Below are 8,643 nucleotides of genomic sequence, written 5' to 3'. Positions count from 1 at the left end.
ATTAGAAAATTTTGGAAAATAATGTTATTCATAATGTTTAGTCGATACATACTATTTTAACATTTTTTTCTGTTATGTAAAAAATAATTGAATATTAGCCAACATTTTATATGGTGTTGCCGTACGCTTAAGTTCTATAAAACTACAGTTTAGATAATACTTTTAAATTGTTATAAAATAAAATTATTCATTTAGAACAAACTTACAATATTTTTAAAATGTGGTTACTTACAATATTTTGAAAATATTACATTTGTCACACCACATTACAATGTTTTTAAAATATAGTTTATTCCTTTTAAACTATAAATATGATTATTACAAAATATGTAAATTACAAGATAATTAAATAAATAATTAAATGAATAAAAGCCATCCGCCTGTGTGCTTGTAAACACTTATATGAGAAAATAACTGGAGATGACACTACAAAAACATTCAATTTTACCAGAGGTTTATTTCCGGCGGTTTGGGAAACCTATGCTAAGTTTTGGCGGTTTCGTGAAACTGCAGCTAAGTTATAAATATTTTAAAAAAAAATCACTTTCGGAGTAAAATATTATTTTGGTTAACCTAATCTGCCTTCCTTGGCGCGTTTTTATTTTCCTTCACTGCCGTTTTGAGTTCATCTCTTCATCTCCACTTCAACTCTTCATTTCCTCTTCGACTCTTCATCTTTGTCGGCCACCATCTCCTTCACGCCGTCATTCACTGCACCACCTTCATTAGATCTCCATCTTCTTCATCTTCCAGCCACCACCTCGCGCCCGTATCGATCACCGTGAGTCATCAGAATCAACAACAACGTCATTTTTGTTCCCTCATTGAATCAAAACGCAAAGCCCTAAATCACCACCACAGTCTACGAATAGATCAACCACAAATCACAAATCAGCACCTGCAAAAAACCAAAATTTGCAATCCGCTACCACGAGCAACATTGCGCCACCCAAACTGTGAAAACACAGTTCCGTCTTGAAGAAAAGAGGTTGAAAGGGTTTTCTTTTTCTTTTTTAAGGGTTTTTGTGACTCACCATTTCTTGCTTCACTCAAAGTTTTTCATGGTTCTACTAACGAGTTTCATGACTTACCTTTTATTGCATATACACAAAATGAAAATTTAAGCTCTAGTTTGAAAGGGGAAAGTCCGGCTGCGGCTGCATCAAGCTCTGTTGAAAAGCTTAAGGCTTCAAATTTCCCAGCTTCACTTTTAAGAATTGCTTCGTGGAAGGTATATTCTAGATATAACTACTTGTCTCTAGAATTTTGGGAAACTATTATTTTCATTGAGTTTTAAATAACTCAAAGATGTCTCTCTTTGTGGCAGTATAAATTAAAACATGAGGGTGATTTAGTGGCAAAATGTTACTTCGTTAAACGAAATCTAGTTTGGAAAGTTCTTGAAGGCAAACTAAAGAGAAAAATGGAAATCCAGTGGTCAGATATCATGTCACTTAAGGAAAATTGTCTTGATATGGGACCTAGCTCGTTGACTGTAGCTGTAATTTGTTCACATACCTCTCTGTATACTTACTTTGAGTGTTCTTTTACAATGCAATAATACAAACACGTATGTTGTGGCTGAATGTTCAGTTTCATTTTCATTGAACTATTGATGTGTTTGTGTATTGCAACTCGCAAGACAACCTTTTTTCTTCAAGGAGACTAGTCCTCAACCTAGAAAGCATACACTATGGCATGTTTTTATAGTCAAGCATGTTTTTGTTTTGTGTAATTTGAGTAGACAGTGAAGAAGAGGAGGAGGAGGATCTTCCAGTGAAAGGTCAAGATAATGGTAAATTTGTTATGGAAATAATGACTTGTTTTTTCTTATCTGATTATGTGATAATTTCCATCATTGAAAATTGTATATGGATGATGATAGCGAGAGTGATGAGGAAAGTGAAAGTGATGAAGAGATCCCTGTGAAAGGTACATCCCATATATGTGTTTGATTGTTGTACATTGTAAGAATAATGTTAGTTCACTTATTCATTCATTAGTAAGTCAAATACTTGAGTGTGGAATGGCTTCAAAAAGCTTTTTTCTTCTCTATTTACATGATGCATGTTTTATGAATTTGGTATTTGGTTTCAGTGTTAGTTTATAGTTGGTTTTTGTTTAGCTTTGTTTTCTTCTTTTTGTGACAAACCCCGAAAATCAAGAAGGTGATATGAGGAGTTTCAGGATTTTGACGTTGCTACTCGTTCTTTAGAAAAATAAGTTGTTGAATTGCAGACAGAGTTATTGAGAATATAATTACTGTTTTTTTATATTCATGGTTTCATGCATTAGTAGGCCTAACTTTCATGTGATTGTTATCGTTTCTCACTATTTTTTATTGTTATTTGGTCCAGAATATAAATTTTACGTCAGTTGAAATATCACTCACATTTGTATTTTTATGGGCTTTGTCATCTTTTTTCTTTTTGGTTTCAGAAACCTGCTGCCAAGAATGGCTCTGTAACTGCCTCTGCAAAGAAAGGTAAGCCAGCTGCAGCTGCAAGCTCTTCTGATTTATCTGAGGAATCCTCTGACGAGGATGATGTGAGTAACACGTTTCATCATGTCTCAACTAGAGAAAACCAAATCAGTATTTGGGATTTTTGTTTGTTGAAATATTTACGGTTCCTCTTTTTTCCATATTGTTTTAAGGTTCCAAAAACTAAGGCGGTCCCTGCTGCAGCAAAGAATATAACTTCTTCTAACAAGAAAATTCAGCCAAGTGGAAGTTCTGATTCTGATTCTGATAGCAGCTCTGATGAGGACGATGTAAGTTTTATACTCAGTGGGACATCACCAAATTGTTGTATATTTTATCTGGAATTAAAATAAGAAATTATATCAAGTAGATTGTTCAGTGTGTTTCTGTTTGGACAATCTTTATTTCGCCAATATATGTGGGAACATTGTGCAATAATTTTCTATTTTTTGTCTCGTGGTTTACTTGCTTGATAATATTAGAAAAAGAAAATATCTGCAACTACAAAGCTGCCTGCTTCATCAGACGATGATTCAAGTGAAGACTCTGATGAAGACGATGTAAGTTGTGGGTGATTGGATGCAATTGATAACTGAGCTTATTTTACTCTTATAAATTTGTTATTGGGCGTTATGTTCTGTTCTTATAATTGTTAATATACAGGATGTCAAGCCCTCTGCAACTGCTGTGTCAAAGAAGAAAGTTGATAGTTTTGATTCTGATGATAGCAGCTCTGATGAAGACAATGTAAATTTACTAATTTTATTTATCTTTTAATAGTGCTTTTTGGTTCATGTTCTGGAAGGCAAATGATTAGTTGTTTGTGATTGTTTTTATCAAGTAAATCAGATATTGAACTTAAACAAACCCAATGTCTCTGTGTTTCCAAAAGAAGGCTGCCAAAAAGGTTTCCAATGCCAAGTCAGTGCCTGTGTCTAAGCAGCCTGTTAAGACCTCAAGTACTAGTGATTCAGATGAAGAGGTATTTTATTTAAATCTTCTCCGTTGGTTTTGGTTTTGGTTTTATAGTTTTTAATTAAATTCATCTTTTCTGATATTTTGGTGATATTTTATTTAACTAAATTCTTATTGCAAGTATTTAGAGCATTATCTTCAACATCTTGGGCTGTGTTCCGAAAATAAATAAAATGAACAAGGACAAAATTTGCATGGCAAAAAGTAGTGGATGGAAGTTGCTTGGGACCTTGTGGCTTCTGATCATAATGAAGTTTGTTCCATTTAGGAATTGATGAAAGGAACCTTGTGATTTTATAGCTGTAGTGATTCAAGTTCGTAAGCTACTATCGGTTAATTCCTGTAATTAGACGTTTCTCCTATCTTTTCTATCTTTAATAAAAACAACTTTATTATCTGATTCATTCCCGTATTATTTATATTTTATCAATATATTTTTCCTTTAATTATTTAATATCATAAACTCGTCATATTTTCATTATATATTTTTAACTCTTTAACTACTAATTTAGGATATTAATTGGCAACACAAAAAACAGTAATAAAATATATGAAAAATATTTTTTTAAGAAAACAATATGAAGTGTCAAATTTGTAATTATTTTTCTAATATAATTAATAGGTAGAGACATTGTGATAGCAAGAACGTTTTTGTCAGATAAAGGATTCTAGCTTGATATCTGGTAAACTTCCCTCCCTTTGCAGGTTATTCTATTCAATGCTTTGTTCAGGTCCTAAACTTGATTCACACCAATTCAAGGATATTCTTGGTGAGACTACAGCTTCTGGTAAGAATATCCTTATCTATTTCTTGTTCAAGTTGTTCCTGCAAATGTCAACCATATTCTTGATCTTAGAAATGCATGTGTGTACTGTACATATAATTTGACACAACTGATATAATTAAATTTACAGTATTTATATCAGTGTTTCATTTGTTGAATATATATATATATATATATATATATATATATATATATATATATATATATATATATATATATATATATATATATATATATATATATATATATATATATATATATATATATATATATATAGCTATGAAAATATCATTGACGTGATGATAAAAAGGTTATTTATCATTATGTGATATAGCAAAATATAAGATTAGTGTGGGACACACTCAACACATAGCCACTTCCTCTTAAATCACCTCAAAATTAATGTCTTAAGAAAGCAGGGTAAGAAATAATCTAACAAGATAAAAAATTAAATAGATAAATAAAAAGAAAGGGAATTAAAAATATAAGTTATAATGTGAATTCAGTCTTTGAAATTATAAATAATCTCAAAATTTAATCCAACTTAGAACTGGGATATAATCTGATTATATTATACTGGATAATACTACTCTTCATAGATAAAAACAGTAGCAATACCCTCTTTACAAATTATATTATATATACATGTTTTTAATTTTAAATTATCAAATACAAATTTGTAAAACTGATTATTATTTTATATTGTATAGTAGAAAAGATATAATAAGAAGCAAGTCATCCCCAAATTATTGCTTCTAAATTCTATTGAATAAAATAAAAGAAGTCATTATTACGAAGTTAAAAAATTAATCCATTTCACCTCTGTTCAAAAATAAAATGATTTCTCGATTAATTGAATGTCATACATGAGACTGGAAACTAATTGAAAGATTGAAAAGATACACTGAAGGGTGATGAAGGGGATACATGTGGACCTGAAATGGTGTTTTATATGATCATGTAAACACTAGGAGTATGTTGCACATATGATTTTTTTAATTGTTAAATTTATTTGTATGATTTTTTTATTAAATATATTATCGACTAACTATTATGTTATATTGTAGGTATCTGATCAAGAGAGTGGGCCAAACAATGGATGTAATGAAGAAAAAAATTAGATATTGTTATTGAATACTTTTATGAGTCATACTTTTAGTATTGAACATCTATATTGAACATAATGAACCTGTTTCTTTTTAATTTTTATGTATGAACAATTAGTTATATGAATGATATTAGGTTGAACAATGTAGTTTATTTTATGCAATATTATTAAATTTTAGTTCATATTAATTTATTGTTTGTTTTGTCAATAAAATCATTTTTATTATAATATAATTTTATTACAATAAAAAAAATGAACTATACAAATTCCCAGCGGTTTTAAAACCCCGGTAAACTAAACCATCAAAAATAGGGGCGGTTTTGAGATAACCCCAGCTAGTTCCGGCGGTTTTTGAGTAGCCCCGCTATTTCCGGCGGTTTTGATAAAACCCCAACTAATTCCGGCGGTTTCTACAAAACCCCTGGAAATTCCGGCGGTTTCTGGAAACTCTCGCTAATACTGGCGGTTTTTTCCAGAACCGCCGGTACTTGCTTGGCGACGGACGTTTTTCCACCGGTTTTTCCAACTGCGGGAAATATGATTTGCAGGGGTTAAAACCGCCGGTAATATTTAAAAAAACTCCCGGTAAAAATACAGATTTTTGTAGTGTGAGTGAAGCATTTATAATTTAATGAACTTTGTTGTTTCTAATTTTATTTACTGAAGAGACTATTGGATTTAATTTATTTTTCGATATGTACATTTATGTTTATATATTTATATTCTATTTTTATATTTATATTTCGTTTATATATTGTTTCAAACAATTATATATATGTAAATTGTACTCTCTCCTGATTATGGAATAAGAAATACAATTTCTATCATTTTTTTTCTTATAACATGGTATCAGAAGAAAATTAATTTTTTATCATGTTCTTCCGCAACCAATTTTTTTCCTGCCCAGATCTTCATCTTCTACCTTTCGTTCTTGGCTTTTCTGTCTTTTTCTTCTCCTTCTATGGCTACTCCCTCTGTTACTCTCGCATCGTTGCAAGATACAACACACGACTATTACATTCACCCTGACGAGAATTCTTCACTAGTGCTTGTTTCCCCAATTCTTGAAGGTCACAATTATCATGGATGGGCTCGCTCGATGTCTATGACACTAAAAATGAAGAATAAATTTGGTTTTGTTGATGGTTCCATTCCTTGTCCAGCTGATACAGATCCCATGGTTCCAGCATGGAAGCGTTGCAATAATCTAGTTTTATCTTGGATCAATCATTCTGTTTCTCATGAGATTGCTACAAGTGTTATCTAGATTGACTCTGCGGCATGGAAGGATCTCAAAGATCGTTTCTCCTAAGGTGATTCTGTTCGAATTTCACAATTGCATCAAGATCTTTATTCAATGCATCAATCTGACCTAAGTGTCACTGCATATTACACTAAAATGAAGATTCTCTGGGTTGAACTTTGCAATTTTTGTCCTATTCCTGAATGTCAATCTTCTGCTTCTTGTTGTGTTGTTTCTAAGACAATGAAGGAATATCGTGAAAATGATTGTGTTCTTTGTTTTCTTAGAGGCTTGAATGATAATTACTCTGTTGTTCGCTCTCAGATCCTTCTCATGGATCCCTTGCCTTCTTTACCCAAAATTTTTTCGATGATAATTCAACATGAGCGACAATTACAATCAGGAATTCTTTCTCAACCTCTAGTCATGGCGTCACAAGTTTCTCAATCTAAACCTTCTTTTTCTATCTTCAATGGCAGAGGTAAACCCTCTCCTGCCAATGATTATGGTTGGGGAAGATCTTCATATCAAGGTTCTCAAGCTCGTTATCAAGGTTCTCAGGCTCGTTCCTCAGGGGAAGGTTTGGTGCACCTCGACAATTCACTCACTATGGCAGACAAACCACATCATTGATACTTGCTTTCTAATATATGGATTACCACCTGATCTCAAATCCAAAAGAGTCCACAATGTTACAACAAATTCTTCTACAGTAGTTCCTTCTTATAATAATTCTCCGGCACAATCACATTCCTCAACTTTGGGACTTTCTCAAGAGCAAATTCATGGTCTATTGGAACTTCTTCCTCAATCTAATCCCAGTGTTCCACATTCTATCAATCTAGTGAGCTCTCATAATGCTTCCACTTCTTCTCAGGCTCAAGGTAATATCTATTCCCAATGGATTCTAGACACAGGTGCTACTGATCATATATCCAATTCTTTGTCTCATTTTATTTCTTATCATAGAATCTTACAAATTACAGTTTCACTTAGCCCACACCTTACTTTACATAATGTCTTGTTTGTTCCTAATTTTTCTGTCAATCTTATTTTGGTCACAAAGTTAACTAAATCTCTATCTTGTAAACTTAACATTTCTGAATTTTCCTGTGAAATACAAGACAAGTCAACCCTGCAGATGATTGGGAAAGCTGAAGAAAGAGATGACTTGTATGTCATGATAGTTCCTGCACCCACACCCCTTGGTTCACCAACTGCTATTACTTCTGAGAATTCTATTGCTTGTTCTACAATAAGACATAACTCTATAGATATTTGGCACTATAGACTAGGGCATCCTTCTTTTTCTTGTTATACCAAATTACGCAATATGTATGCCACTTTACCTAAAACAAAATACACTCATTGTGATGCTTGTCATTATTCTAAGCAAAGAAAATTGCCTTTTCAATTAAGTACTAATGTTTCAAAAGCTCCTTTTGATTTAATTCATGTTGATATTTGGGGGCCCTATAGTACTTCTTCTGTTGATGGTTTCAAATATTTCTTAACTATAGTGGATGATATGTCTAGATACACATGGATTAAATTAATGGCAAGTAAATCAGATACAAGATCACAACTTATTGGCTTTGTTTCTTATATAAAAACACAATTTGGCATTGATGAAAAGCTGTTAGATCAGATAATGGTAATGAGTTTGCAATGACAGATTTTTATAGACAAAAAGGGATACAACATCAATTATCTTGTGTTGAAACACCTCAACAAAATGAAGTCGTTGAGAGAAAACATCAACACATTCTCAATGTTGCTAGATCTTTAATGTTTCAATCCCATTTGCCCATAATTTTCTGGTCTTTTGCTGTTCGTTATGCTGTGCAACTCATTAATATTTTACCTTCCAAAGTTTTGGCATATTTTTCTCCATCTCAGTTGTTACACAATGTTAAACCTGACATTACTTACTTACGAGTTTTTGGCTCACTTTGCTATGCTTCAACTCTTCAAACTCATAGAACAAAATTTCAACCTCGTGCAAGAAAATGTGTTTTACTAGGTTTTAAAATAGGAGTGAAAGGCTACC

At 32.1% G+C, this 8,643-nt stretch overlaps 2 long non-coding RNA genes across 2 annotated transcripts; both read left to right on the top strand.

The window, feature by feature from the left end:
• Positions 1-737: 737 nt before the first annotated feature.
• LOC128197954 (uncharacterized) lies at positions 738-1,864 on the top strand. Its single transcript, XR_008250711.1, has 3 exons — positions 738-988; positions 1,126-1,231; positions 1,745-1,864. It is a non-coding gene; the product is annotated as an uncharacterized LOC128197954 (long non-coding RNA).
• Positions 1,865-2,463: 599 nt separating this feature from the next.
• LOC128197977 (uncharacterized) lies at positions 2,464-3,179 on the top strand. Its single transcript, XR_008250742.1, has 4 exons — positions 2,464-2,547; positions 2,656-2,772; positions 2,965-3,042; positions 3,146-3,179. It is a non-coding gene; the product is annotated as an uncharacterized LOC128197977 (long non-coding RNA).
• Positions 3,180-8,643: the final 5,464 nt, after the last annotated feature.

This window comes from Vigna angularis, chromosome 7 (genome assembly GCF_016808095.1).
Source record: "Vigna angularis cultivar LongXiaoDou No.4 chromosome 7, ASM1680809v1, whole genome shotgun sequence".
Taxonomy (NCBI): Eukaryota; Viridiplantae; Streptophyta; class Magnoliopsida; order Fabales; family Fabaceae; genus Vigna; species Vigna angularis.
The sequence above is the reverse complement of the archived record's forward strand: the minus strand, read 5'-3'. Positions and strand labels throughout refer to the sequence as shown.